The following is a 21,723-nucleotide window of genomic DNA, read 5'->3' as shown; positions in this document are numbered from 1 at the left end:
CAGCTTTCATGCCTAAGCTAGGACTAGAACTCACCATGTCCTGGTGATGGGCCCTAAATCACCCAACCAGCTTTCATGTCTAAGCTAGGACTAGAACTCACCATGTCCTGGTGATGGGCCCTAAGTCACCCAACCAGCTTTCATGCCTAAACTAGGACTAGAACTCACCATCTCCTGGTGATGGGCCCTAAATCACCCAACCAGCTTTCATGCCTAAACTAGGACTAGAACTCGCCATCTCCTGGTGATGGGCCCTAAGTCACCCAACCACCTTTCATGCCTAAGCTAGGACTAGAACTCACCATCTCCTGGTGATGGGCCCTAAATCACCCAACCAGCTTTCATGCCTAAGCTAGGACTAGAACTCACCATCTCCTGGTGATGGGCCCTAAGTCACCCAACCAGCTTTCATGCCTAAACTAGGACTAGAACTCACCATCTCCTGGTGATGGGCCCTAAATCACCCAACCAGCTTTCATGCCTAAGCTAGGACTAGAACTCACCATCTCCTGGTGATGGGCCCTAAGTCACCCAACCAGCTTTCATGCCTAAGCTAGGACTAGAATTTACCATCTCCTGGTGATGGGCCCTAAATCACCCAACCAGCTTTCATGCCTAAACTAGGACTAGAACTCACCATCTCCTGGTGATGGGTCCTAAGTCATCCAACCAGCTTTCATGCCTAAACTAGGACTAGAACTCGCCATCTCCTGGTGATGGGCCCTAAGTCACCCAACCACCTTTCATGCCTAAGCTAGGACTAGAACTCACCATCTCCTGGTGATGGGCCCTAAGTCACCCAACCAGCTTTCATGCCTAAACTAGGACTAGAACTCACCATCTCCTGGTGATGGGCCCTAAATCACCCAACCAGCTTTCATGCCTAAACTAGGACTAGAACTCACCATCTCCTGGTGATGGGCCCTAAGTCACCCAACCAGCTTTCATGCCTAAGCTAGGACTAGAACTCACCATCTCCTGGTGATGGGCCCTAAATCACCCAACCAGCTTTCATGCCTAAACTAGGACTAGAACTCACCATCTCCTGGTGATGGGCCCTAAGTCACCCAACCAGCTTTCATGCCTAAGCTAGGACTAGAATTTACCATCTCCTGGTGATGGGCCCTAAATCACCCAACCAGCTTTCATGCCTAAACTAGGACTAGAACTCACCATCTCCTGGTGATGGGCCCTAAGTCACCCAACCAGCTTTCATGCCTAAACTAGGACTAGAACTCGCCATCTCCTGGTGATGGGCCCTAAGTCACCCAACCACCTTTCATGCCTAAGCTAGGACTAGAACTCACCATCTCCTGGTGATGGGCCCTAAGTCACCCAACCAGCTTTCATGCCTAAACTAGGACTAGAACTCACCATCTCCTGGTGATGGGCCCTAAATCACCCAACCAGCTTTCATGCCTAAGCTAGGACTAGAACTCACCATCTCCTGGTGATGGGCCCTAAGTCACCCAACCAGCTTTCATGTCTAAGCTAGGACTAGAACTCACCATGTCCTGGTGATGGGCCCTAAGTCACCCAACCAGCTTTCATGCCTAAACTAGGACTAGAACTCACCATCTCCTGGTGATGGGCCCTAAGTCACCCAACCAGCTTTCATGCCTAAGCTAGGACTAGAATTTACCATCTCCTGGTGATGGGCCCTAAATCACCCAACCAGCTTTCATGCCTAAGCTAGGACTAGAACTCACCATCTCCTGGTGATGGGCCCTAAGTCACCCAACCAGCTTTCATGCCTAAGCTAGGACTAGAATTTACCATCTCCTGGTGATGGGCCCTAAGTCACCCAACCACCTTTCATGCCTAAGCTAGGACTAGAACTCACCATCTCCTGGTGATGGGCCCTAAGTCACCCAACCAGCTTTCATGCCTAAACTAGGACTAGAACTCGCCATCTCCTGGTGATGGGCCCTAAGTCACCCAACCAGCTTTCATGCCTAAACTAGGACTAGAACTCACCATCTCCTGGTGATGGGCCCTAAGTCACCCAACCAGCTTTCATGCCTAAGCTAGGACTAGAACTCACCATCTCCTGGTGATGGGCCCTAAGTCACCCAACCAGCTTTCATGCCTAAACTAGGACTAGAACTCACCATCTCCTGGTGATGGGCCCCAAGTCACCCAACCAGCTTTCATGCCTAAGCTAGGACTAGAACTCACCATCTCCTGGTGATGGGCCCTAAGTCACCCAACTAGCATTCATGCCTAAGGCAGGACTAGAATTCACTGTCCCCTGGTTTTTGCCCTAATGCCCCTGAGCATTACACCAAACTGCCTTTCGGTTAATATAGCCTTATAATAAATTTATATTAGCACATCTGTATTTGCTTGAACTCTTTGTGGTCCACCTAAGAAGATTAAAAAGACACATTCATACTCTGTAATATTCTCCCTTCCTGACCTCACCTTTTCTTTCTGCCCTTTTTAAAAGGCGCTCCACCCAGTGAAAAATATTATCATTAAGCTGCTATTTGATGCAACCAAGGACTGCGTTGGCCTTTTTAGCTGCTGCAGCTCCCCGTTGACTCATATGAGATGGGAACGTCTGTCTGTAGAACCTCGCACAGCCATCCATCGAGGCCTGCGTCTCTCTTCCACTTTTCGAATGCAGAACTGATACTTGTCACAGCTGAACAGTCTCTGGTTTGATTTGGGCCAGGATTCAAGGCTGGCCCAAATTATCATTTTGGGTTGGGATTTCAGTCTTAAAACGGTCAGCCAATCTGTCCCACTTGGGAGTCCCCAGCAAAAAAAAACAACACATGAATTTAGCCCAGGAAAAAAAAGAAAGCGTGAGAAAGAAAACTCTTACGACCGGTTTTTCACACTTACGACCGTTGCAGCATGGCCACCTGATCAAAATTCAGATGCTTGGCACCTGGCATGTATTTATGACGGATGTAGTGTCCTGGGGTCATGTGATCCCCTTTTATGACTTTCCGACAAGCAAAGTCAATGGGGAAGCCAGATTCACTTAATAACGACGTTACTAATTTCATAACTGCAGTGATTCACTTAACAGCCGGGCCAAGAAAGGTTGCAAAATGGGGCAGAATTCACTCAGCTGTCTGGCTTAGCAATGGAAATTTGGAGCTCAATTGTAGTTGTAATTCGAGGACTATCTGTATTGCTTGCTGTTTCCTGGCCTGGCCTACCTTGCAGGGCTGACACCAGATCAAAGCAGAAGCATTTATACCAGGGGTGGGCAACTGTGGCCCTTTTACAACCTGTGGACTTCAACTCCCAGAATTTCTGAGACAGCCAAGCTGGCTCAGGAATTCTGGGAGTTGAAGTCCACAGGTCATAAAGGGGCCATATTTGCCCACCCCTGATTTATACAGAACCTGTGGATGTGGCTGTTCTATCATTTGCAAACTCTATGGATTTGCAATGTCCCCACATGTATCTGTCTCTCCCTTAAGAATATTGCTTTTAGCGAATCAAGATATACTGCATCCACAGCATTCCCTTGCTCTACTAAAGTACAAATAGCCCTTGACTTATAACAGTTCGTTTAGTGACTGTTTAAAGTTATAAGATCATTGAAAAAAGTGAGTTATGACTGTTTTTCACACTTAAGACCACTGTAGCATCCCCATGGTCACCTGATCAAAATCCAGACACTTGGCAACTGGATCATATTTATGAGCTTCGGTGGCGCAGTGGTTAGAGTGCAGTACTGCAGGCTACTTCTGCTGACTGCTGGCTGACTGCAATTTGGCAGTTCGAATCTCACCAGGTTCAAGGTTGACTCAGCCTTCTATCCTTCCGAGGTGGGTAAAATGAGGACCCAGATTGTTGGGGGCAAGAGGCTGACTCTGTAAACTGCTTAGAGAGGGCTGTAAAAGCACTATGAAACGGAATATAAGTCTAATTAAGTGTAAATAAGTGTATTTCGCTGTGCCCTCAAAACCTTGTTGTTCTGCCAGGCCGGGCTATCAATGTAAAGATTTTAATTGATTTTAAATATGGGATTTTAAATTTGGGGGTTTTATAATTGAGCCAATTATTTAATAATTTTAATTATTTTTAAACTTTGTCTGTCTTTGTGCTTTTAATCAGGCTGTACACCGCCCTGAGTCCTTCGGGAGAAGGGCGGTATAGAAATAAAATTAATAAATAAATAATAAAATAATAATTGCTATTGCTACTACTATGACAGCTGCAGTGTCCCGGGGTCACATGATCTCCTTTTGTGACCTTCTAACAAGCAAAGTCAACGGGGGAAGCCAGATTCACTTAACAACCATGTTGCCAACTTAACTATAGTAATTCACTTAACAACTGTGGCAAGAAAAGTCGTAAAATGGGGCAAAATTCACTCAATAAATATTTCATTCGGCAACAGAAACTTTGGGATCAATTGTGGTCGTAAGCCGAGGACTACCTGTAGCCCGTTTTATCACAGAAAAAGAATTGATAGCAAACAAGGACTGGAATGACATTAGAGTCTAAGAAGTTTAAGAATCCACTTTTGACTTGAATTGTTCCTGATAAATCCATATTGGCTTTGAGAAATGGCGGTTTTATGTGCTCCCAGACATGCTATTTAACAACCTGTTCCTGAATCTTAGTGTTGTGGTCCGCCAGCAGCCTGCGGAGCTGGCAGCGGAGTCGGACAGTGAGGAGGCCGAGGAAGAACATGGGCCAGTCCTGGAGGCTGGGGAAGGCCCGGATGAGGGCTCTGCGTTGGAGGCAGAGATGGGGCCAGGGCCATCTGGGAGTGATGTGCGGACTCCGGAGCCCCCAGAGTCAGACAGCAGAGAGGCAGAGGAACAGGAGGAGCCTGTTCCTAGTGCATGCATGCGCAGAGCTGCCAGAAGGCAGGAGCAGCTAAAGCAGAGAGGACGACTCAGGAGTAAGGCCAAGAGATGATTGGCCCCTCCCATAAGGCTTAAAAGACCAGCAACGACTCTTGGGCTCTTTGTCAGAAAACAACGTTGATGGATTTGTTTCTTGTCTTGCTGCATTTATTTCTTGTCGGCGTCTTCTGCCTCTGAACTTTTGCCAAGAAAAGCCTTTGGCAGTTTGCCACAGTAGACCAAGGTTGGTGATAAGGCCTCCAGAAGAATTGTGTTATGAATAATTTGATTTGAATTAGCTTGGACTACGCTGAGAATGAGTTAATTCTCAGCTATTCTGGGTCACAACACTTAGCACAGAAATTGTCTACCGTTTCTAAGGTCCTCCGTTACCTCTTTTTGAATACTGGGACTGTGTTTGCTCTTCACTGGTCTTCCAGGATTTCATTTGAGTTTATTCGTGCTTAAATCCATTGCTTCAAAATAACTTCATTAACAACTGTGTCTTGCCAGCCTCCAACAGCATAACAACTATTGTCAACCACCCAGAGAATACACAATAGTGTCAGAGGCCAAGTACATTTGAGAACAGCAGCTAAGAAAGCTTTATTCTATGCGCAGGTGTAGAATACGTGGCACCTGACTCAATAGTAGTAACTGTCAGAAGGGTGTTCGAGTCTTTAGTGGACAATCATTTAAATACGAGCCAGCCATGTGCTGCAGCAGCCAAAAAAGCTAACGCAGTTCTAGGCTGCATTAACAGAGGGAGAGAATCAAGATCATGTGAAGTGTTAATACCACTTTATAATGCCTTGGTAAGGCCACACTTGGAATATTGCATCCAGTTTTGGATGGCACCGTATTTGGATGGCACATGGACTGATGGGGTTTTAATTCTAATTTAATTTTAACTTGTTTAGTCTTAATTATACTTTTAACTTATGAGCTTTGGATTTAATTTTTTAACTTTTTATTAGATGTTTCTTAACTGTTGTGAGCCGCCCTTAGTCCGGCTGGAGATAGGGCGGCATATAAATCTAATTAATAAATAAATACATAAATAAATAATAATAAAAAGATGTTGAGACTCTAAAAGGAGTGCAGAGAAGAGCAACAAAGATGATTAGGGGACTTGAGGCTAAAACATATGAAGAATTGCTGGAACTGGGAATGTCTACTTTGATAAAAAGAAGGACTAGAAGAGACATGATAGCAGTCTTCCAATATTTGAGGGGCTGCCCCAAACAAGAGGGAGTCAAACTATTCTCCAAAGCACCCAAAGGCAGGACAAGAAGTGATGGATCGAAACTAATCGAGGAGAGAAGCAATCTAGAACTAAGGAGGAATTTCCTGACAGTTAGAACAATTAACCAGTGGAACAACTTGCCTCCAGAAGTTGTGAATGCTCCAATACTGGAAGTTTTGAAGAAGAGATTGGACAACCATCTTCTTAAATGGTATAGGGTTTCCTGCTTAAGCAGGAGGTTGGACTAGAAAACCTTCAATTCCCTTCCAACTCTGTTATTCTGTTATTCCTGCACAGGAGCAGTCTACCTTAAAGTTCTCAAGATCCATCAATGCGGGGGTAGGAGAAGCAATGTTTAGGCCCTGTTTGGGGGCTTGCTTAAGCATCTGACTGGACACATGGCACACTACAGTGGACGATTGTTTGGACTGATTCAATCAGCTTAAGGATACTGATTGATGTCAATTACACTATCAATCAATTACATTGATCAATCAATCTCCCAACCGCTCCAAGGAACTTTGGATTATAGTGACAAAGCAGGAAAGCTCAGTTCAAATATTTGCTCAGATAGCATCAGATTAGGCAACCCTACATTGGGGTTAAATAAATCACTTTTTTAAAAAGAAGCCATTTCTTTTTAAACTCTGCAAATTCCAACACTCCTCAGATTGCAATTTGCATTTCGAGAGTTATTTGCCTGAACAAGCCAGCGAAGAAGAGATGAGGGTTCAGACATTCAGAAGTGACCTGCTATATAGGTAGTCTTTCACTTACGACTGCAACTGAGCCCAAAATTTCTGTGGCTAAGTGAGACAGTGGTGAAGTGAGCTTTGCCCCACGTTACGACTTTTGATATCACAGTTGTTAAGTGAGTCGAGTGGTGCGGTGGCCCAGAGGTGGAGCCCTCAGCCTCACAATCGGGAGGCTGTGAGTTCAAACCTAGGTAGAGGCAGATATTTCTCTCTCTGGGCACAAAATGAGAATGTATCTGCTGAACAAAACTCCGCATTGGCGACAGGAAGGGCAGTAAACACTCAGCTCCATTCAGTTGCTGAGACCCAGTGGTGAAATGCTACCGGTTCGCACCGGTTCAGGCGAACCAGTAGTAAAAAAAAAAAAGCTACCAGTTTGTCTGAACCGGTATTTCCGATGATCAGCTGTGCCGCGCGATTTATATCCGCTAGAAAGCAGGAAATCTTGCTTTCTAGCGAATCTAAATCACGCGGCACAGCTGGTTCCCCCCCCCACACTGTTCTACTTACCTTCCCAAGCCTCCTTTTTCCATGCAGAGCATGTGTTTGGCGTGCAGTGTGCATGCGCCGGCAGCGACCCGGTGGCAATCCGTGGAGGATTTCACCACTGCTCAGACTCCACTCCGCAAGGGATTATGGGGTCAATTAAAAGAAGACGAGTTGCTAAGCGAATCACTGCTCTTCTTAGTCGAGCAGTAACATAGCTGTAGATTGAACCACTGCAGTTGTGACGAATAGTAGCATGGTTGTTAAGTGGATCTGGCTTCCCCATTGATTCTGCTCATCAAAAGGAGATCACACAAGAGCCTTGGTGGCGCAGCGGACTAAACTGCTGTGAAAGTAGCACTTAGCTGCCAGCTGCCTGCAATTTGTGCGAGTTCAAATCTCACCAGGCTCAAGGTTGACTCAGCCTTCCATCCTTCCGAGGTAGGTAAATTGAGGACCCGGATTGTGGGGGCAATAAGCTGATTTTGTAGAAACACCGCTTATGGGGGGGGGGGGGGGCAAAAGCCCTAAATAAGCAGGTATATACAAAAGAATGAAGGCTATTGCTATAAGTGCATTGTAAGCCACCCTGAGTCTTCGGAGAAGGGCGGCATATAAATTGAACTAATAAATAAAATCCGAGGATGTTGCAACCGTCATAAATACGAGGCAAGTGCTGAGCGCCTGAGCTTTGATCACGCGACCGCGAGGATGCTGCGACGGTTGTTAAATGTGAATAAATGGTCAGAAGTCACTGTTCTCAATGCTGTTTGAACTTCAAGCGGTCACTAAGTGAACGGTCGTAAATCCAGGACCGCCTGTAAAGAAACGGGAAGGAGCCAGCAATTTCCTGAGCCGAACATCTTCAAACATGGGACCCTTCTGCAATTACAGTTGTGTACTTTAAACCTTCCAACACACCTTTATTGAAGTGCGCCCTTAGCCTTTGTGCTAAAGTTCCTGCTGACCTCACTGAAAGTCACCTAACCGGTTTTACAGGCAAGATGGAAGAATTGCAACACAGGGGAAGAATTAATTTCCCTTTGATGTCCGACCAGAGAGAGTGAGAGAGAGAGAGAGAGAAAAAAATAGGTATTTATTTCTAATTTTCTGAGAGGCCTGCATGTGTGGGGCAGACAAACAGGATTTTAATCAGTTGCAATGAACAGCGCCAATATCAGAACGGGCCTTTCTTGCCTGAACCCCTAAATTTATGCCCTGCTTTGCGAAGTGTTGGAAGAGAGCCGAAATACACATTTTATACTGGGACAAAATTCAGCCTCCCCTCCTGAATGTTAAAAATGTATTCTTAGCTTTCCTGTATAAAATTTCATGTTGTTACTTGTTGTTTCTCAACCTTGGCCAATTTAAGAGGTGTGGACTTCAACTCCCAGAATTCCCCAACCAGTAGTGTTTCTCAATCTTGGCCATCTTAACATGTGAGGACTTCAACTCCCAGAATTCCCTGGTCAGCAGTGCTTCTCAACCTTGGCCATCTTAACATGCGAGGACTTCAACTCCCAGAATTCCCTGTTCAGCAGTGCTTCTCAACCTTGGCCATCTTAACATGTGAGGACTTCAACTCCCAGAATTCCCTGGTCAGCAGTGCTTCTCAATCTTGGCCATCTTAACATGTGAGGACTTCAACTCCCAGAATTCCCTGGTCAGCAGTGCTTCTCAACCTTGGCCATCTTAACATGTGAGGACTTCAACTCCCAGAATTCCCTGGTCAGCAGTGCTTCTCAACCTTGGCCATCTTAACATGTGAGGACTTCAACTCCCAGAATTCCCTGGTCAGCAGTGCTTCTCAATCTTGGCCATCTGAGGACTTCAACTCCCAGAATTCCCCAACCAGCAGTGCTTCTCAACCTTGGCCGTCTTAACATGTGAGGACTTCAACTCCCAGAATTCCCCAACCAGCAGTGCTTCTCAATCTTGGCCATCTTAACATGTGAGGACTTCAACTCCCAGAATTCCTTGGTCAGCAGCTTTTCTTAACTTTGGCTACCTTAAGACATGTGGATTTCAACTCCCAGAATTCCCCAGTGGGAATCCTAGTCCAATATTCTCTGTGGCTTCTCTCCATGCTGACCCAAAATGGAGGCTGAATGCAGGGATCTTTGGCCACTCTGCTATGGACTTAAGAGAACTCCAGATCTTGTGGCGAGAAGTTCCATAAGCTAAACTACAATCCCATGTATGCTTCCCAGATCTGTGGACGTGATGGGGTTTTATTCCCAAGACACCCCAAGAATATTTTCTGTTCTGGTTCTGTGCTGTGAAGTACAGGTATTTCTCGACTCTGGATCTCCAAACTCGACATTAAACTTTGAAATGTTATCTCTGTTTTCCTTTTAGGTTTTCTTACTGTTTTTTTATTGTTTTAATTGTTTTTAACCTGTAAAAATGAAGTGTTTTAATACTGTGTGTGACCAACCATACGCTAAATAAATAAGTTCTCGACTTACGACCACAATTGAGCCCAACATTTTTGTTTGCAAAATGGAACATTTATTAAGTGAGTTTTGGGCCGTTTTATAACATTTCTTGCTACAGTCCCTAAGCAAATCACTGCAGTTGTTAATTTAGTAACCCGGTTGTTAAGTGAATCCGGTTTCCCCGTTGACTTTGCTTGTCAGGAGGTCGCAAAAAGCCCTACTAAGCAGGTATATATAAAAGTATGACGGCTATTGCTTAACGCATTGTAAGCCGCCCTGAGTCTCCGCAGAAGGGCGGCATATAAATTGAACCAATAAATAAATAAATTAATTAATTAATTAATTAATTAATTAATTAAAAAAAAAAGAGTGATCACTTGACCCCTGGATGCTGCAATCGTCATAAATACGAATCAGTTGCCAAGCGTCTGTATATTTTGATCGCAGGACCACGGGGATGCAGGCAACGGTCCTAAATGTGAAAAATGATCAGAAGTCCCTTTTCCCAGTGCTGCTGTAAATTTTAAATAGTCACTAAATGAACTGTTGTAAGTCGAGGACTATCTGCCTCTTGATTCTCAGAAGTTGGCCACAAAAAGATATTTATAATTTCTTTCTCTCCCACAGAGAACCTCTGTGATTTGCTCTGCCCTGCAGGTGATTCCAAAATAGATGCCTCTTTCCTAAAGTGTGTATTTATATTTAGAGCCTGCATACGCATCGCACACAGGAAAACAAAGGAAATTCTAAGTTACAGGGCCATTTTAAGCTCTCCTTGGTGTACTAATCTGTTCCCTGACTAAAAATACAGATGTTCCAGATGTGGGTCTAAACCAAAACACTGTAATGTCACCCTTCACCCCTGATTGGAACCCAATTTTAGGTGGCAGGGGTGAGAAGTCCAGGACAAATGTGCAGCGGAGGTGGCCACTGCTGAAAATTAAAACCTTGGTGCTCTTTTTTAAAGGGCACTCTTAAAATTACGGAGTCGGAAACCACTATTTTGGACACAAGGCTGTTGGCTCTTTCCATTTTTTCCCCTGGGCGGAGCAGGTCAAAATTGGATTGTTTATGTGCGTGAAAGGGGTGGGGAAGAAAGAAAGAAAAAGGGAAAAAAAAGAAACAAAGAGAAAAAGAAACAAAGAAAAACAGAGAGGGAAAGAGAAAGAGACAGAAAGAATAAAAGACAGGAAAAAAAGAAGAAAAAGAAAAAAGGAGAAAAGGAGACAGCAAGTGAGAGGAAGGGAAAGGAAAAAGAAAAGAAAAAGAAAGAAATAGGGAGAGGAATGGAAAAAGAAAGGAAAGCGAGAGATAAAAGAAAGAGCGCGAGAGAAAGAAAGGAAAAAAGAAAAAGAAACAAAGAGAAAGAGAAACAGAGAGGGAAAGAGAAAGAGAAAGAATAAAAGACAGGAAAAAAGAAGATGAAAAAGGAGAAAGGAGACAGAAAATGAGAGAAAGGGAAAGGAAATAGGGAAAAGAAAGAAATAGGGAGAGGAATAGAAAAAGAAAGGAAAGCGAGAGATAAAAGAAAGAGCGCGAGAGAAAGAAAGAAAAAAAGAAAAAGAAACAAAGAGAAAGAGAAACAGAAGGAGAGAGAGAGAGAAAGAATAAAAGACAGGAAAAAAGAAAAAGAAAAAGGAGAAAAGGAGACAGAAAGGGAAAGGAAATAGGGAAAAGAAAGAAATAGGGAGAGGAATAGAATAGGGAAAAAAGGAAAGAGAGACAAAAGAAAGGGAGCACGAGAGAAAGAAAGGAAAACAGAGAAATAGAAAAAAAAAAGAAATAAAGTAAAACAAATAGAGAGACAAAAAGAAACAAAGGAAAAAAGAGAAATAGAAAAAAAGAAAGCAAGAGTGAAAGAAAAAAGAAAAAGAAATTAAAGAAAAAATATAAAATGACAGATGAGAGTGAACAAACAGCAAGCAAGCAAGCAAGCAAGAATCCAAGGATGCTTATAGCAAAAGAGGCTCTAAAAAGGCTATTTATGGTATCCAGGATGAGTTACCATTCTGGGCATCTCCAGCTGTGCAAAGAAAGATCCAATCAACTTGATGCATTAAAGGCAAAGGAGAAGAGACAGGAAGCAGCTTTAAAATACGAGCTGGATGCTAAATCAAGAAAGAGAAGAAGGACAGGAGCAAAGAAAGAAGGAAAGTATAGAGAAAGTAAAAAAAAAAACACCACCACCCAGGTTTGTTCATACATTTTAATGCGAGCATCTCCTCCCCACCCCAAAACCAGTATGTTCAATTTTTGGGGGGTCTCCTTGCTGTTGAAATGAACTGCAATACCGCCATTTATTTCATGAATGGATATCTTATGAACCTAATAATGTCTTCATGTTATTCCCTTTTTTAAAGTTTTGGGGACTTTACATACCCCTTTACGTAACTTCTCTTACATCTATAATTCTTAGGATCTTTAATTCTTTAGAGTTAAATAATGGAATGAATTATTTCATATACACACGTCTCCTAACACTGATGAGGTTACCTAGTTGGGTCATGAAATGTCTGCAAGAAAGCAGCCAAACGCAAAAAGCACCAAGAACCTTACAGTCCTCTTCCTCCTCTAACCCCGCTCCCACCTGACACTGATGCGGTTACCAAGTTGGGTCATGAAACGTCTTCAAAACAACCACCAGGACCAGAGAGCATCAAGGATCCTCCAATCCTTTTCCTTATCCACTCTACAAACCCCACTCCCTTCTATGTATTATTTCACATATCCACACCTTCTAGCACTGATGAGATTACCTAGCTGGGTCATGAAATGTCTACAGGAAAATAACCCAGCTCAGAGAGCACCTTAGGACCCCACCGTTCAACCTGGAGCTACAAATATTCTCTATCAGCAACACATTAATTGTATGTGCTGGTCCCACTTATATTATGTCTGAGGCATTCCAAGTGCAGTATTTTATTGATTTTTTTCCCCCCTCCAGCTCTCTTGGACAAAGAGGCAGCCGAAATTGGGTCTGGAATTGCTTACAATAAAAGTCTCCTTTACCACCGATTTTTCTTCCTCTGCTGAGAAATGATTCGGCTGCAACTCAGAGGTTGCTCCGAAGCCACGGTGGGTTTGCAGATCTGCCTTTTAAGAGGTTGGAAAAGGATTTCTTCTCAAAGCTGGGGAAGAATTTGTTTGCCTTTTCTCATTCAAATATGACTCATCCAACCTCACTCAAAGAAACCGAAGAGGGGCTAAAGAAAAAGAGAGAGAGAGAGCGCGGCTGATATACAGGAAGCCCTCGACTTACGACCACAACTGAGCCCAACATTTCTGTTGCTAAGCGTCTCGCTTAGTGAGTTTTGTTAAGTTAAGTGAGTTTCGGCCCATTCTACGACCTTTCTTGCCACCGTTGGTAAGTGAATCCCCGCAGTTGTTAAGTTAGCAACACGGCCGTTAAATGAATCTGGTCTTCCCCATGGACTTTGTTTGTCAGAAGGTCGCAAAAGGGGATCGTGTCATGTGACCCTGGGACACTGCAACCGTCATAAACAGGGGTGGGCTGCTGGTGGTTTATAGGGGTTCGGGAGAACCTCTAGCTAAGTTTCTGTGAAGTTCGGAGAACCCACAAATCCCATTCCTGGCTGGCCCCGCCCACCCTGCCCCGCCCTTCCCAGGAGTCTCCATGCGGCCTCTTTTGGATGCAGGTAAGTGCAGGGCACGTGCGGAGGCTCGGGAAGGCTGAAAAACGGGCCTACTGAAAGTTTCCATTTCTCCATTTCTGGCCTCCAGAGGGCCTCTGGAGCCTGGGGAGGCCGTTTTCGCCTTCTCGGAGGTTTGAGGAAAGCCTCCGGAGCCTGGGGAGGGCAAAATCCCCCACCCCCCCCGTGGTGCAGGAGGCCAACTAGGCCACGCCCACCATGATCACACCTACCCAGCAACCAGGCAGAGAACCCCTTGCTAAAATTTTTGAAGCCCACCCCTGGTCACAAGTATGAGTCAGTTGCCAAGCATCTGAATTCTGATCACATGATCATGGATGGATGCTACAAAGGTGGTTACTGTCACAAACGGCCATAACTCACTATTTTCAGTGCCGTTGTAACTTTGAACGGTCACTAAATGAACTGTTGCAAGTAGAGGACTACCGGTATACAGGCCTTTCAAAAGCAGCCACATTGCCAATCCAGATAGGGTGGACCTTGGCTAAGCTGTTATCAATGAATTAAACCTGGTTAGCTAAATCAAATGATGCCTTGGACCAATTCCAGTCTCTGGGCTGCCAATCCCGGAGACCAATTCACTGGCTGGCAATTCACTTAACCACGGTGGCAAAAAAAGGTCACAAAATGGGGCAAATGGTCGTAAGTTGAGGACCAGGCGTATTACGTTCCTTTCCTCTTAAGAATCAGTGCCTGGAGAAATCTAGAAAGTGCGACAACTTTCACCAACTTCAAAACAAAACCAAAATACCAAAAAAAATAATAATAATAATAAAAAAAAAAATGACATGATTGACAAGGAGGAAAAAAGGTTGCTCAATCCAGGTGGAATTTCTCCATTCCAAAGCTGCTCCATCAAGTGTCTACAAGAGCCTCTTAAATGGCATTTTCCGCAGCGTTATAAACAAGCCGCACCCCAACCCTGACCAGCTTTGACCCCCGCTCAACAAGCAAGATTTTCGACTGGAAGTTTTCTCTCCAAAGCTCACGTGGGGACGATGGGTTATACAGGTGGTCCTCAACTTACGACCACAATTGAGCCACACATTTATGTTGCTTAAGCGACAAATCGGTTAAGTAAGTTTGGTCCCGTTTTACGATTTTTCTTGCCGCCTTCGTCAAGCATTGGTTAAGTTAGTAACCTGGTTAAGTGAATCTGGGTTACAGCGGCACCGCAAAAAGTGACTTAGGACCGTTTTTCCACACTTACGACCGTTGCAGCATCTCCATGGTCACGCAATCAAAATACAGACGCTCAGCAACTGACTCATATTTATCACGGTTATTGTGTCCTGGAGACATGTGCAGAAATAGTATTCAGCCGGTTTGTGCCAGTTCATACCAGTTCGAGTGAATCGGTAGCGGAGATCATTGGTGGGCCCGCCCATCCGGTTCGTACCGGTTCGAGTGAACCGGTAGCGGAGATCATTGGTGGGCCCGCCCACCCGGTTCGTACCGGTTCAAGTGAACTGGTAGCGGAGATCATTGGTGGGCCCGCCCATCCGGTTCGTACCGGTTCGAGTGAACCGGTAGCGGAGATCATTGGTGGGCCTGCCCAGGTGCTATGCCATCCTATTTGGGCACGTTTGATGCCGGGGGCATGCATGGAAGGTGCGCACATGCACGAAGCGTGCGCGCGGCAAACCGGTGGTAACAAAATGTGAAACCCACCGCTGGTCACGTGATCCCCTTTTGTGACCTTCTGACAAGCAAAGCCAATGGGAGAAACCAGATTCGCTTAACGTCCATGGGATTCACTTAACAACAGCAGTGCTTCGCTTAGTGAGAGAGGGCAAATGGTTTGTAAAATTGGGCCTTGCTCGCTGAACAATTTCCCTCGTTTAGCAAGAGAAATCCTTGGCCCCAATCGTGGCCGTAAGTCGAGGACTCCCTGTACAAAAAGTGAAGGGATCAAACCTCAGGGCTCTGCCACCCATGTTCCCGAGTCTGTTGCCAAGGCTCAACGGCTCAAAGGTCAGTGGCTTCTGAGTCACCAGGCCCAGAGAGGCAGGATGAGATACGGTAATTAAATGGATGATATTAAATGGACAAAATACATTTACGCGCCTGAAAGGATCATTTTGAAAAGAGCTGGATGAGTGGCTTGAGAAGAGATCTCTCTGGTGCTACTTCAGGAGAAGATTTATTCTATGTTGTGACACTTTTTGGGGGAGACTTTGGGGCCCCAAATGACAACCCCCCCCATATTTTCCGTTGCTGAACGAGACAGTGGTGAAGTCAGTTTTGCTCCATTTTATAACCTTTCTTGCCACGGTTGTAAAGCGAATGGCTGCAGTTCTTAAGTTAGCGATATTGGTAGTTAAGTGAATCTGGTTTCCCCATGGACTTGGCTTGTCAGACGGTCGCAAAAGGGGATCACCTGATCCCAGGAGATTCCAACCGTCGCAAATAGGAACCGGTTGCCGAGCCGCCGATATTTTGATCACGTGATCACAGGGGTGCTGCAAATGGTTGTTAAGCGTGAAAAACGGCACTGCCGCTGTAACTTCAAACGGTCACTGAATGAATGGTTATAAATTGAAGATTACCTAAACTGTAGAACAAAGCTTAAGTTCAACCAATAAATCAGAATAGCGCTGGAAGGGACCTTAGAGGTCTTCTAATCCAGCCCCCTGTTCAAGCAGGATGCCATATACCATTTCAGACAAATAGTTGTTGAGTCTCTTCTTAAAAATCTCCAGTGATGGAGGCACCCACAACTTCTGGTGGCAGGTTGTTCCCCTGGTTAATTGTCCTCACTGTTAGGAAATATCTCCTTAATTCCAGGTTGCTTCTCTCCTGGATTAATTTCCATCCACAATATTCAGCCGTTAAAAATCAGCATTTAAGAAATTCAAAAACACAGTCAGCAGCCAATTCAATTGAAACGGCAAATACCGATGGAGTACAGGTACTCCTCGACATACGACAGTTCATTTAGTGACCATTCAAAGTTCAAAGTCACTTGAAAAAAGTGACTCATCATCGTTTTTCACATTTATGACCACCGCAGCATCCCCACGATTAGGTGATCAAAATTGGGAGGCTTGACAACCGACTCACATTTATGACGCTTGCCGTGTCCTGGAGCAATGTGATCCCCTTTTACGACCTTCTGACAAGCAAAGTCCAGGGGGAAAACCAGATTCACTTAACAACCGCGTTACTAATTGAAGAACCACAGCGATTCACTTAACAGACGTGGCGAGGAAATGTCGTAAAACGGGGCCAAACTCACTTAACAAATTTCCTCGTTTGGCAACAGAAATTGTGGGCTCAATTGTGGTCGTAAATTGAGGACTACCTGTTAAAAAAAAAATCCCTTGGATTGCCGATGGCAGGAGTAGAAAAACTGCTTGGCCTCCTTTAGCAGGGTCTAGGCACAGCCGTCGAGAAATTCTGCCAAAAATCTCAAAAGCTGGATGAGAACCGAACGAAAACTTCCTGGAACTGGGATGAGGAGCTTCAGTTCCTGGCATAATCCTTTTGTCCTTCGCATTAACCAGCCAAAGGGGAATAAATTAAGCTTTTTGCCAATGGCTGCTTGGTTAATCTTGTTCCCTTCTCGTCAACCCTTGTCCCAAAATACAGACGAACCCACTTCCAAATACAAGTTGTGCAGAAAAACCACTTTACCCGCGCATCCATTCTTTTAATGGATCGCCTCAAAGCCTTCCAATTCTGGAGCACTCTACCTTAACGGCCCACGCAACCCTAGGTATTTATAGAAGAATGTCTCCTCCGGAGTCAAAAATGTCTTAACTTTCCAAAATATATTTAACCCCAAAGTCATTTCCACCCCCACCCCCATTTCTCTCTCTATCCTGCCTCTGGTTAAAAGCAACTTAAGAAACTTAGTTGTGCAGCTCCAGATGTGTGGGAAACACAAATTTAATTCCAATGACGTGCCATTCAACGCTGGCAGGTTTTTGCCCCCCCCAAAAAAAACATCTGCACTATAGAAAATTGGGGGGGGGGAAAGTATTGTAACCGAATCAACAAATGTCCTGGAAAAAAGCTGGGCCAAGTTTACACTACCTAATACAAGCTGAGCGACAAGCACCAACATGCAAATTCACAAAATAAATAAATAAATAAATAAATATATTTATGGTTAGTGTCGGTTCACCTATTAATTTCCTTCTTCTCGTGCTATAGGGCAAAGATGCAAATCTAAAATCTCAAAGCCATCGTCTCCAGGAAGCTGAAAACAACACGGGCAATTAAAAACAAAGAAAAAAAAATCTGCCTTTGCCAAAGCACGTATTTTAATTTTGTGTTTCCTCTTTAAATATTTATATATATATATATATATTTGGAAAGGGGAAAATATTTTTACGTTTCTTTTGTGCAGTCCTCTTGTAAAGGAGGAGAGGAAAACTTTTGAGGAAGGAGATCCGAAGCTAGAAAAATTGGATCCCACGCACCGATTTGTTCGGTGCCAAGGTTTGAAATTTTTTTTCTTCGTTGAGTCGAATTAGCCATGTTGAGATGACTCATCGGCTGGCACCAGAAGGGCGTGGAAATTCAACTTTTATAACTGCCAGGTGAGGCCTGCGTGGCTGTGGCTTTCCTTCCTTTTTAGGGCCATAGTCAAACCCAGTTTTCTGAAAAACCAAGTTCTCCCTAGAACTAAGAGTTGGAAGGGACCTTGGAGGTCTTCTAGTCCAACCCCTTGCTCAGGCAGGAGACCCTATAACTGTGATGGCGAACCTATGGCACATGTGCCACAGGTGGCACACGGAGCCATAGCGGTGAGCACGCGAGCATTGCCCTAGCTCAGCTCCGCCGTGCACGCGTACGCCAGCCAGTTGATTTTTGGGCCTTCTGGGCCCACCGGAAGTCGGGAAACAGTCTGTTTCCAGCCTCCGGAGGCCCTCTGAGGGATGGGTGGGGAAGGCCTGTTTTTCGCTCTCCCCAAGCTCCAGAGGCTTTCTAGGAGCCTGGGGACTGTGGAAATGGCCTTCCCCACCCTCCCGGAGACCCTCTGGAGGCCGAAAATGGCCCATTTCTGGCCTCCGGGGGGTGGGGAAGGCCGTTTTCACCCTCCCCAGGCTCCAAGAAAGCCTCTAGAGCCTGGGGAGGGCAAAAAACGGGCCTACCATGCCATCATGTGCCAAAAGCGTGGGGAGCATGGGGGGGTTGAGCGCACATGTGTGGGGGGGCGGTGCAGATTGAATTATGGGTATGTGCACGACCGCCCCACGCTCCCCACGCTTTTGGCACACGACGGCAAAAAGGTTAGCGATCACTGCCCTATAACATTTCAGACAAATGGCTGAATGGCAATTTGAGCACTACCAGATGACTTACAACTTGTTGCTTAGCAACAAGTTACCGTAGACACACCTTGAGTAGAATGGAATGGAATATGGAATTGGATGGAATATGGAATAGAATAGAATAGAATAGAATAGAATAGAATAGAATAGAATAGAATAGAATAGAATAGATCATTGTCACTTTAAATGTACACTAATCAGCATACATTAAAATGAAATGATCCTAAAAAGGTTGTAAAATCAGGTCAGTCATGTTATTGACTTGCTTTATGACAATAGTGAGCAGGCTCCGTTACGGTCATAAGTCGTGGTGCACCCACAGAGAGGAGAAAAGCAATGCAACTTATTTTTTACGTTTTATCTGACATTTGTGGAGTTTGGGGAGGTGAAGATAAAAATGGGCTTCTCCTCGTCATCCCTGAATGGTTCAAGACCCCTGACCACTATCTCCATTCTGACATTTACAGGTAATTGATTTACGACAATTGAGCCTGAAATTCCCGTTGCTCAGCGAGACCTTTGTTAAGTGAGTTCTGCCCCATTTTGCGACTTTTCTTGCCACCGTTGTTAAGTGAATCACTGCAGTTGTGAAGTTAGTAACCCGGTTGTTAAGTGAATCTGGCTTCCCCCGTTGATCACATGACCATGGGAATGCTGCAAGGGTCGTAAGTGTGAAAAACGGTCATAAATCACTTGTTTTAATGCCGTTGTGATTTTGAAAGGTCACCAAACAAATTTGTTGTAAATCAAGGACTACCTGTATTCTACAAGGGAGACCAAATGTTTGCCACTTGTTTGGGACCAAATCACCAATTCAACAGAATCAAATCAGCATCTCTACCCAACTAAGACCCCTACAATGCCCAGGAATATTTCTGCAGGGATGGTCAAACAAGCCAAGATGGCGGCTTCAACCACATAATCCCAGGCCTCCTGCTTTGCACATGCAGGTATAAAGGCAATTGGGCTTCCCTCACGTACCGGTAGTGGCACGGACATTTTGACCTTTTTTGTTTTTTAAAAAATAGTTTTTATTGAATATTTTACATTTTAAAAACCAAAAACGTAATAGAAAAAGACAAAAAAAGAAAAAAGAAGAAAACATACACATACGCCAAATGGTAAAATACAAAACATGTATCACAATATTATATAATATTTTACAACTTTCTGCATTGACAATTATCTTTACTTTTAAATTCAATCTTCCTAATCATTCTCTTATTCTTGTAATAACTATACCGAGCATTCTTATAAACTAAATTGTTATATATACTTGCATCCTATTTATTAACATAGCATTTTGACTTTTTTGAGGCCCCTGAGGACAATTCCTGCAAATATAGAAGATATATTTAAGATGCGTGGACCACAACTTCCAGAATTCACCAGTCAATTCCTTCCTTCTTCCCTCTCTCCCTCCCTCTTTTCCTTCTCCCTTTCCATCCTACCTTCCTTCCTTCCCTCTCTCCCTCCCCTTCCCCTTTTTTCCTTCCTTCCTTCCCTGTCCTTCCCTTCTTTCTTTCCTTCCTTTCCTTCCTTCCTCCCTCCCTGCTTCATTTCTTCCTCTCTCCCTCCCTTTTCCTTGCTTCCCTCTCTCCCTCTTCTTTCTTTCTTTCTTTCTCTCTTTTTCTTTCTTTCTTTTTCCTTCCTTCTCCTCTCCCTCTCTCCTTTCCTCCCTTCCTTCCCCCTCCACTTCCTTCCTTCTTTCTACTCCATCCTGCTTCCCTCTCTCCCCTGCTTCCTTCTTTCCCATCCATCCACCTATCCATCCATCCCTGCCCAGGATGGAATATGTTTCCCGTGTTTGCCTGGGCTGCCCAGTTTTCATCCTACAGAACAAACAGATGTTGAACCTTCACACCAATGCATAATTGGACATCTGGAACTCACTGCCACAAGTATTAAAGGCGGGGATCAAAATGCTCAAGAAAAGGAATTTCAATCTCTAGTCGAATGAAATTGTCTATCAATGGGCCATTAGTCAGTTTAGTCAACAGAGCCATACTTAATAAGATGCTGGCCTTCCCACTCACATATTGATTAGGAGAGTCAAACACCCCCTTCCCATTTATATTGGGGCTATTATTTATATCAGCACTAGCTGCATTCACATCTCATTTCAGGCCAGTCTGTTTAGAAACCGTCAGGGTGAAACATTTCAAATTAGGAAGAAATTGGAGCTAGCATTCTGAACTAAATGCATAGTTTTAAAAAAAAATTAAACATACTCCGTGCCTTTTTTAAAAAGTCCTTTCTAGAATTTGGGTACCACTTGGGGTGGGGGGTGACACACCGAAAAGGGGCAGGGTTTGTGGCTGCCATCTTGACTTTTTTGACCTCAACACCCCTGGATTCAAAGTCACACTTGTTTAATAGAGGGCCCATCCTAATTTTCTCCACACCTGGACTTACTCCGTGTTCCAGTTCAGATGCCTAAGAATTTTGCTGAGTTTGGAGTGCAGGACAAACTCCCGCTGAAAATGATGCACGCCAAATCCAGAACCACAGAGCTTCCCATTGAAAATTCTGGGTGTGCACCAGTGATGGGTTTCAAAATATTTTACTACCGGTTCTGTGGGTGTGGCTTGTTGGGCGTGGCAGGGGAAGGTTACTGCAAAATCCCCATTTCCTCCCAATCAGCTGGGACTTGGGAGGCAGAGAATAGATGGGGCAAGTCAGAATTTTTACTACTGGTTTTCCGAACCACTCAAAATTTCTAATACCAGTTCTCGAGAACTGGTCAGAACCTGCTGAAACCCACCTCTGGTGTGCACCCCAAAACAAACCAGGTTCAAAACTCCACCCATATCTGTCACAATATCCTGCTTGTTCTGGCTAAAATGGCCCATCACACAAGATAATTCTAGAACAGTTCTTCCCAAATCTTGGTAAATTATTCCAAATTGGGTACAGGTAGTCCTTGAATTACAACCATTCGTTTAGTGACCATTGCAAGTTACAGCAGCATTGAAAAAAGTGGCTTATGTCCATTTTTCACACTGGTCATATAATTATAATTTAG

Source organism: Pituophis catenifer, unplaced genomic scaffold (genome assembly GCF_029215685.1).
Source record: "Pituophis catenifer annectens isolate HBS135680 unplaced genomic scaffold, rPitCat1.0.hap2 SCAF_1, whole genome shotgun sequence".
NCBI classification, from domain to species: Eukaryota; Metazoa; Chordata; class Lepidosauria; order Squamata; family Colubridae; genus Pituophis; species Pituophis catenifer.
The sequence above is the reverse complement of the archived record's forward strand: the minus strand, read 5'-3'. Positions refer to the sequence as shown.